Genomic DNA, 9,935 nt, shown 5'->3' on the forward strand with positions numbered 1-9,935 from the left:
CTTGCTTTAAGGAACAGCTGCTGAATTTTTGCACATGATTTTCTACACAGAGAATCCAAGAAATCTAAAAAACACTACAGCTAATAAGTGATTTAAGTAGGGTCACAGGATACAAAATCAACATACAAAAATCTGATCTCTGCAGGCTAATTAGCATGTGAAAACTTAAAAACAGTAACGTTTATAATCACTCCAAAGAATATGGAATATTTAGGTATACACTTAACAAAACGTGTACAGGATCTGTATACTGAAAAGTACAAAATGCTTATGGAACAAATCAAAATAGAAAGACCTAAATAAATGAAGAGACATATTGTGTTCATTAATTGGAAGACAACATAGTAAAGATGTCAGTTCTCAAAATCACATCCTATCAAAACCCAGCAGTTTTTCATAGACATAAACAAGCTTATTCTAAAATGTATGTGGAATGGGAAAAGCACTAGAATAATTAAATAATATTGACAAAAAACATGAGGACTCATTCTGTGTGACATTAAGGCTTACTAAAATGCTATAGTGGGGACTTCCCTGGTGGTCCAGTGGGTAAGACTCCAAGCTCCCAATGCAGGGGGCCCAGGTTCGATCCCTGGTGGGGGAACTAGATTCCGTATGCATGCTGCAGCTAAGAGTCCACATGCCGCAACTAAGAAACCCACATGCAGCAACAAAGATCCTGCGTGCCACAGCTAAGTCCCTGTACAGCCAAAATAAAATAAATAAATATTTTTAAAAACTACAGTAATCAAGAAATGTATGGGTGAAGAGGTAGACCCAGAGATCAGTGGACTAGAACAGAATAGGGAACCCAGAAGTAGAACCATAAAAATATGCTCAATTGATTTTTGACAAAAGTGCAATTCAGTGGAGGAAGGATGGAAGAATAGACTTTGTGGGGTTTTTTTAGTTTATTTTTGACTGTGTGGGGTCTTCGTTGCTGTGCAAGGGCTTTCTCTAGTTGCGGCGAGCAGGGGCTACTGTTTGTTGTGGTGTGTGTGCTTCTCATTGTGGTGGCTTCTCTTGTGGAGCACAGGCTCTAGGCGCATGGGCTTCAGTAGTTGTGGCTCATGGGCTCTAGAGCACAGGCTCAGTAGTTGTGGTGCACAGGCTTAGTTGCTCCATGGCATGTGGGATCTTCCTGGACAAGAGATTGAACCCGTGTCCCCTGCATTGGCAGGCGGATTCTTAACCACTGTGCCACCAGGGAAGTCATGGAAGGATAGTCTTTATAACAAATGGTACTGGGGCAACTGGATATCCATAGCCAAAAAAAAAAAACAGACAATCTCAACCTAAGTCTCACATCTTATATAAAAATTAACTCAAAAATGCATCTTGGACTTAAATGTAAAATGTAAAACCATAAAATTTTAGGAAAAAAAACAGAAATCTTTAGGCTCTGTGTGTTAAGCAAAAAGATTTTAGACTTGATACCAAAAGCATGATCCATAAATGAGAAATTGATACATTGGATCTCTTCAAATTAAAACTTTTGTTCTATGAAAATATAAACGACAGATTAGGAACAAGTATTTGCAAACCACATACCTGACAAAGAAATATCATATACAATAAAGAACTCTCAAAACAATTGTAAAAAAATTAATTAAGAAATGGGCAAAAGACATGAACAAAATTTCCTCAGAGAATATACCTATGGCATATACACATGAAAGCATGTTCACCATCATTAGCCATCAGTGACATGTAAATTTGAACTGCAATGAGATATCACTGTACATCTATCAGAAAGGTTAAAATAAAAAAATAGTGACAACACAAAATGCTGGCAAGGATGGAGAAAAACTGGGTCACTCATATATTGCTGGTGGGAATAACAGTAGAGCCACTCTAGAGACCAGTTTGCAGTTTCTTACAAACAAAACATGCAAAGCCATGTGACACGGCAATTGTACTCTTGGGCATTTATCTAAGATAAATGATAACTTATGATCACACAAAAACGTGTACACAAATGTTCCTAGCAGCTTTTTTCATAATAGTCAAAAACTGGAAAACATCCAGATGTCATATAATAGGTAAATGGTTAAACAATTTGTAATATATACATACTGTGGAATACTACTCAGCAGTAAAGAGGAATGAACTATTGATATATACAATAACTTGAATTTATAGGGAATTATTATGCCGAGTAGGAAAAAATCCCCAAAGATCATATACTATATGATTTCACTTATATAACATTTTTGAAATGACAAAATTTTGGAAACAGAGGACAGATTAGCAGTCACCAAAGGTTAGGAATGAGGTGTAAGTATGGTTATTACAGGGCAACACGAGGGATACTTGTGGTAATGGAACTGTTCCGTATTCTTGATTTTGGTGGTGGGTACACAAAGCCACATATATGATACAATTAGAAAGCGTAAAGTACACTGGATAAAGTATACACAGGTTCTATTATTTCTCTTATAACTTTGTGATTGTGTCACTTGAAATGTCAATTTAAAAAAGGTAATACTCAAAACTAAAAAATAAGTACTAAACTTATAGTGGTAATCATTTCACAATATATACAGATATCAAATCATTATGTTGTACACTTAAAACTAATACAATGTTATAAGTCAATTATATCTCAATTTTTTAAAATTAGGGAATCGGGCTTCCACTTAGGATCTAGAAAACTGGAAAAAGCATTTCTCCCATCATTACAGTGAATTAAAAAGCCAGAAAATCTTTAAATTCACAAATTAATCTGAGGGCTGACATTGCAGGGTAACCCAAAATCTAAGGAAACACAAATGCATCAAAGGAGAGACATGACATAAGCACTGGCTTACCTGAGGTAGGTACCACCAAATGCTATATAATCTGGCAACAGCAACAATAACAAATTATCTAAAAGTTCTAACAAATTGCTAAAGGCTGGTGTGGGCTAGCTTGAGAATATAGAACCATTGGGAGCACAAGAGAAATCTGCCATCATTTTCAGGCTCTTCTCTACAGACCTCATCAGTACTTAAAAGAAAGATTTGGGGGTGAGGGTGGGGCAGGATGAGCGTTCTGAGAAAGCCATCCTCTTGATGCAGGCCTAGAAGAGAAGAGCAGCAGATACAGGAAAAGCACAAAGGCCCCCCAGATCCTTCTCCCCCATCTTCCCTAAAAAATATAAGCCTTAAGCTTCCGGAGGAAGAACAGCAAACTCTATCAACTTTAGGGCATAAATGAAGACCCACTGCAACTGGGGGAAGGAAATAGAAATAAAACTTCTAATCCTGGGAGAGGGGCAGGAAATACATTGTGGGTCCAGACCATTAGAGATACCGTGTCACTGGGGGCAGGGAAGGGTCATTGAGAAGGTCCCACTCTGATATTCAAGGACATACTGCCTGCTGATGAGGCTGAATTAGGACAGCAGAGAATGCTCATCTCTGCCCTGCCCTTCTTACCACCAGGGTAAAATGCAGTCAATGACAAGTAAAAGCAGTCTACTGCAATCAGAGGTGCAAGAGCATGGAAAGAGACTGTAACTAACACTAAGCATAAAGAAGGACTTAAAGAATCTGAGCATGTAGCAACTATTGAGAAAAATTCACTAGCAAACCAGGATCCACCCTCATGATTCACACCAGATCCACACCAGAAAAATTTGAGAATCTGTGGTGTACAGAGGATAAGCGTAGCAACAATAAAGTCCAAATCCAGCTCAACTTCTGACTAGATTGAATCAACCTCCAGACTAAAGGCCTAGCAAAAGAAAAACTGTGTAAATTTCCAGGCATAAAAAGTATATACTTTTGGGCTTCCCTGGTGGCGCAGTGGTTGAGAATCTGTCTGCCAATGCAGCAGACATGGGTTTGAGCCCTGGTCTGGGAGGATCCCACATGCCACGGAGCAACTAGGCCCGTGAGCCACAACTACTGAGCCTGCGTGTCTGGAGCCTGTGCTCCGCAACAAGAGAGGCCGCGATAGAGGCTCGTGCACCGCGATGAAGAGTGGCCCCTGCTTGCCACAACTAGAGAAAGCCCTCGCACAAAAACGAAGACCCAACACAGCAAAAATAAATAAATAAATTACTAAACTCCTACCCCCAACATCTTCAAAATAAATAAATAAATAAATAAAATAGATAACCAACAAAGACCTACAGTATAGCACAGGGAACTCTGCTCAATATTCTGGAAAAAAAAAAAAGAGTATATACTTTTGTCTCTATTGTCTTACACAAAATGTCTTTCAAGAAAAAACTATGAGGAGCAAAGGAGCAAGGAAAAAAAAATCACACTGTCAAGAGACAAAGGAATCAACAAAAATGGACTTAAAGATGACACACAGTTGCAACTATCAGAGAATTTTTAATTACTATGATTAATGTATTAAAAGCTGGAAAGGAAAAATGGACAATGTGTGATCAGATGGATAATTTCAACAGAGAGATAGTAACTATAGGAAAAAATAAAATGGAAGTGCTAGAAAATGAAAAACGTGGTAACAAATCAAGAATGACTTTGATGGCCTCGTCAATAGACAACACAGCCAAGGAAAGAATCAGTGAAACTAAGTATAGATCAAAAGAAATTACCCACACAAAAAAGCAAAGAACACAAAAAGTGGGGTGTGGTGGGACCAACAGAACAGAACATCCAAAAGCTGTAAGACAGCATTATAATCTAACATATGTCTAATTGGAATCTCAGAAAGAGAAGAGAGAGAGAATGGGACTGGAGAAATATTTGAAGGGACACCAGCTAAGAATTCTCCAAAATTAATTTGTATTGGAGAAAAAAAAAAAAACTCCAGTTTGTCCTTCTCCTGAGTAGGGAAAAACCCTCAGTTCTTCCTCCTGTTTCCTTTATTATTCACACAAAACGCTTCACTTCTGGTCACCAAATGTGTGGGGGATTTCCCCCAACCAAACAATTCTCTGTTACATCATCTAGGTGTCCTACAGTTTAACTCAATTCTGAAAGTATCTACCTGGAGATAGTATCAGATCCCACAGGTTAAGGGCTCAGTCCCACAAGACTGATGCACCTTTCAGACACCAATCACAAGTAGTAGATCCCCAGATTATCCACAACTTCTGTCTGACTTCGACAAATCAGAGGTTCCCATGACATTTTCCCCCTTAGATTCAATTATTTGCTAGAGCAGCTTACAGAACTGAAGGACACACTTATGTTTATCAGTGTACTAAAGGATGTAGTAAAGAATACAGATGAAGAGCCAGATGAAGAGATAACATAGGGCATGAGGTCTGGCAAGGTCCCAAGCACAGGAGCTTCTGTCCGTGTGGAGTTGGGAGTGTGTCACCCTCCTGTATGTGGATATGTTCACCAACCTGGAAGCTCCCCAAACCCCATACTATTGGGATTTTTTAGAGGTTTCATCACAGAGGCATGATCAATTATTAGCTCCATTTCCAGCCCCTCTCCCCTCTGGAGGAGGGAGGTGGAGCTGAAGATTCCAAGCTTCTAAACATGTCTTGGTCTTTCTGGTGACCAGCCCCCATCTGGAGCCATTCAGGAGCTCACCCAGAGTGAACTCATTAGAACAAAAGATCCTCCTGGGGCTCTTATCACCAGGAATTTACAAGGGTTTTAAGAGCCCTGTATCAGATATGGGTCAGAGACCAAATATTAGAATAACAGATGCTCCTAGTTCTCTTATCACTTAGAAAATTACAAGGGTTTCAGGATCTACCTGTCAGGAAGCGGGGCAGAGACCCATATATATTTTCTATTATCTAACATAGTGACAGATCCAAAACCACAAATTCAAGAAGCTCAGAAAATGGTAAGCAAGATAAATACAAAAAAAAAAAAAAAAAAAATCCCACACACTTAGATATATCACATTTACACTGCTGAAACCAAAGACAAACATGACACGATAAATACAGAGGAACAAAGAAAAGAATATGGCAAACTTCTCATCGGAAACTGTAAAAGTCATAAGACAGTGGAATGGCATCTTTAAAGTTCTAAAATGAAAATCTTGTCAACCTAGAATTCTATATCCACTGGAAACATTTTCAAAATTGAAAGAGAAATAAATACTTCTTCAAACAAACAAAAACAAAGTATTTATTGCCAGCAGACCTGTATTACAAGAAATGTTAAAGGAAGTTCTTCTGGTAGAAGGGATGTGATTCCAGTGAGAAACTTGTATCTATACAATGAATAAAGAACACTAGATATGGCATAAATGGAGGTAATTATAAAACTCATTTTTTATTATTTATAAATGCTCCCAAAGATAACTGGCTAAAGGGGAATTCCCTGGCAGTCCAGTGATTAGGACTCTGTGCTCTCAATGCCAAGGGCCTGGGTTCAATCCCTGGTCGGGTAACTAAGATCCCACAAGCCACGCGGTGTGGCCAAAGGAAAAGAAAAAAAAAAAAAGATAACTGGCTAAAGCAAAAACAGTAGCTTTGATAGATCTAAAAAGAGAAATAGGCAAATCCACCATTACAGACAGATTTCACCATTCTTCTTTCAGCAACTGATAGAATGAGTCGGCGGAAAGTAAAGATCTAATAGTCCTGAACAACATTGCTAACCATCTTTACCTAATTGACATTAATGCCACACTCTAGCTAACAACAGCAGAATACACTTTTCAAATGCAGCTGGAACGTTCACCAAATAGACCGTATTTAGGGACATAAAGCAAACCTTGACAAGTTTAAAAGAATAGGTAGTTTATAAGATTCCATACCAGATTTAAAGTAGAAACTAATAATAAAAATATATCTGCAAAATATTTGGAAATTAAGCATTTCTAAATAACCCATGATAAAAGAGGAAATCACAATAAAAATTAGAAAATATTTTGAATTGTATGAAAACGAAAATGCAACACATTAAAATTTGTGGGATGCAGTGAAGTGGTAATATTTAGAGGAAAATTTTTAGCACTCAGTGTTTATATTAAAACAGAAGGAAGATCTCAAATCAGTCATTTAAGCTTCTACCTTAAGAAACTAGAGAAAGCAAATTAAATCTAAATCAAGCAGAAGACAGGACATAATAAAGATCAGATATCATTTAAACTTAAATGAAATTAATTTTCATTAAAACAAAATAAAAAATAGAGAAAAAAATCAATAAAACCAAAGCTGTTTCTTTTTTAAAAAAGACAATAAAATTGATAAGCCCTCTAGACAGACCTACTAAGAAAAAAGAGAAGACACAAATTACATATGTCAGGTGTGAAAGGGAGAATATTACAGATCCACAGACATTCAAGAGATAATAAGGGCATGTTATGAAAAATTCTATGGCCATAGATTCAACGACATATGAAATGGATAAAATTCTTAAAAAATACAAACTGCCAAAGAGGAAACAGATCACCTGAATAATCCTACAAATATTAAGTAAATTGAATTGTATTTTAGAACCATTAAAAAAAAAAAAAAAACAACTCAGGCATACATAGCTTTTTTGGAGAATTCTACCTAACATTTAAGAAACAAATTATACCAAGTCTATATAAATTCTTCCATAATATATAAGAAGAACAAATATAAATGCAAAAATCAACCAAATATTAGCAAATTGATTTCAGCAATATATTAAAAACACACTACTTCGGGCTTCCCTGGTGGCACGGTGGTTGAGAGTCCGCCTGCCGATGCAGGGGACGCGGGTTCCTGCCCCAGTCCGGGAGGATCCCGCGTGCCGCGGAGCTGCTGGGCCCGTGAGCCACGGCCGCTGAGGCTGCGCGTCCGGAGCCTGCGCTCCGCAACGGGAGAGGCCACAGCGGTGAGAGGCCCGCGTACCGCAAAAAAAAACAAAAACAAAACAAAACAAAAAAAACAAAAAACACACTACTTCATGATCAATTGGGGTTTATTCTGGGAATGAAAGGCTGGTTCAACATTCAAAAAATTTATATGTAATTAACCATATCAGTAGGTTAAAAAGGAAAAACTGTGATTATCTCAAGAGAAGCAGAAAGCCCTTTTAGAAAATTCAACCCCCATTTGTGAAAAAAAAAAAAAACTCTCAGAAGCTAGAAATAAAAAGGACCTTCCTCAATATGATAAATGACACCTAAAAAAATCTTCAGGGAATTCCCTGGTGGTCTAGTGGTTAGGACTCCCTGCTTTCACTGCCGAGCATGCATGCTCAATCCCTGGTCAGGGAACTAAGATCCTGCAAGCTGTGTGGCTCAGAAGAAAAGAATCTTCAGCTAATATTATGCTTAATAGTAAAAGACTAAATGATTTCCCCCTATGATTGGGATCAAGGTAAAGATGCCCATTCTAACTCCTACTCAGTGTTGTACTGGAGGTCCTAGTCAGTGCAATAAGGGAAGAAAAAGAAATAAAGGGCAAACATATTGGAAAGGAAGAAATAAAACTGCCTCTATTCACAGATAACACGATGGTCTACACAGAAAATCCCAAAGAATTTTTCAAAAAGCTACCAGCACTAAAAAGTGAGTTTAGCAAGGTCTCAGGATTTGAGACATAAAACAAAAAAAAATCATGTAAGCACTAGAATCAGCAAGCAACTGGAAACTGAAAAATAGCATTTACAATAATATTTTTTAAAGAAATACTTAGGTATATATCTTACAAAATACATGCAACATCCATATGTTTAAAACTATGAAAAACTGATAAATCAAAGAAGATCTAAATAAATGGATAGATATGTTCATGGATTGAACAACTCAATATTGTTAAAATATCAGTTCTCTCAAAATTGATTAATAGATTCAATTCATTCCAATCAACAATTTTTGCCAAAATTGACAAGCTAATACTAAAATCTGTATGGAAAATTAACTAGAATAGCCAAAACAATTTTGATAAAGAAGAACAAATTTGAAGGACTCATACCACCTGAGTTCTAGATTGACTATACTTTCAACAGTCATGACAAGTGTGTATTAGAACTTCCCTGCAGGTACAGTGGTTAAGACTCTGCACTCAGACTTCCCTGTGGCGCTGCTCAGTGGTTAAGAATCCGCCTGCCAATGCAGGGGACACGGGTTCGATTGCTGGTCCAGGAAGATCCCACATGCCGCTGAGCAGCTAAGCCTGTGCACCGCAACTACTGAAGCTGGCACACCTGGAGCCTGCGCTCCCCAACAAGAGAAGCCACCACAATGAGAAGCACGTGCACCGCTATGAAGAGTAGCCCCTGCTCGCAGCAACTAGAGAAAGCCCCCGCACAGCAAGGAAGACCCAACGCAGCCAAAAAAAAAAAAAAAACCTTAAAAAAAAAAGACTCCACACTCCCAATGCAGGGGGCGCAATGCTGGGGAACTAAGATCCGCATGCTGCACAGTGCAGCCGAAAAAAAAAAAAAAAGTGTGTATTGGAGAAAATATAGACGTATAGATCAATGAAACAGACTAGAGGGTCCAAAAATAGTCCCACATGTCAAGCGACTTTCAATGAAGGTGCAAAGGCAGTTCAATAGAGGAAGAATATTCTTTTCAACAAATGATACCAAAATAATTGGATATCCACATGGAAAACATAAATGTCAACCCATACTTTGCATCTTATGCAAAAATTAACTCGAAGACCTAAATATAAAACATGAAATGATAAAACTTCTAGAAGAAAACATACGGGGAAAAAAACCCTTGTTGACCTGAAGTTAGGTAAAGATTTCTTACATGCAAGACCAAAAGTACCACGTATAAAAGAAAAGTGATAAATTGGATAATATCAAAATTAAGGAATTCTGCTCTTCAGAAGTCCCTAAAAATGAAAAGAAAAGACAGACTGGGAAAATATTTGCAAAACACATGATGTGTGATAAAGGATTCATATCCAAAATATATAAAGAACTTTCAAACTCAATAGTAAGAAAATAAGCAACCCAATTTTTTTTTAAATCTGTAAAAGATTTGAACAGCTTCTTTGTCAAAGAAGAATATATTCAAGTGGCACACAAGTACATAAAGATGCCCAACATTATTATCATTAGAGAAATGCA

The sequence above is a fragment of the Lipotes vexillifer genome, unplaced genomic scaffold, assembly GCF_000442215.2.
Source record: "Lipotes vexillifer unplaced genomic scaffold, Lipotes_vexillifer_v1.1 scaffold490, whole genome shotgun sequence".
Taxonomy (NCBI): Eukaryota; Metazoa; Chordata; class Mammalia; order Artiodactyla; family Lipotidae; genus Lipotes; species Lipotes vexillifer.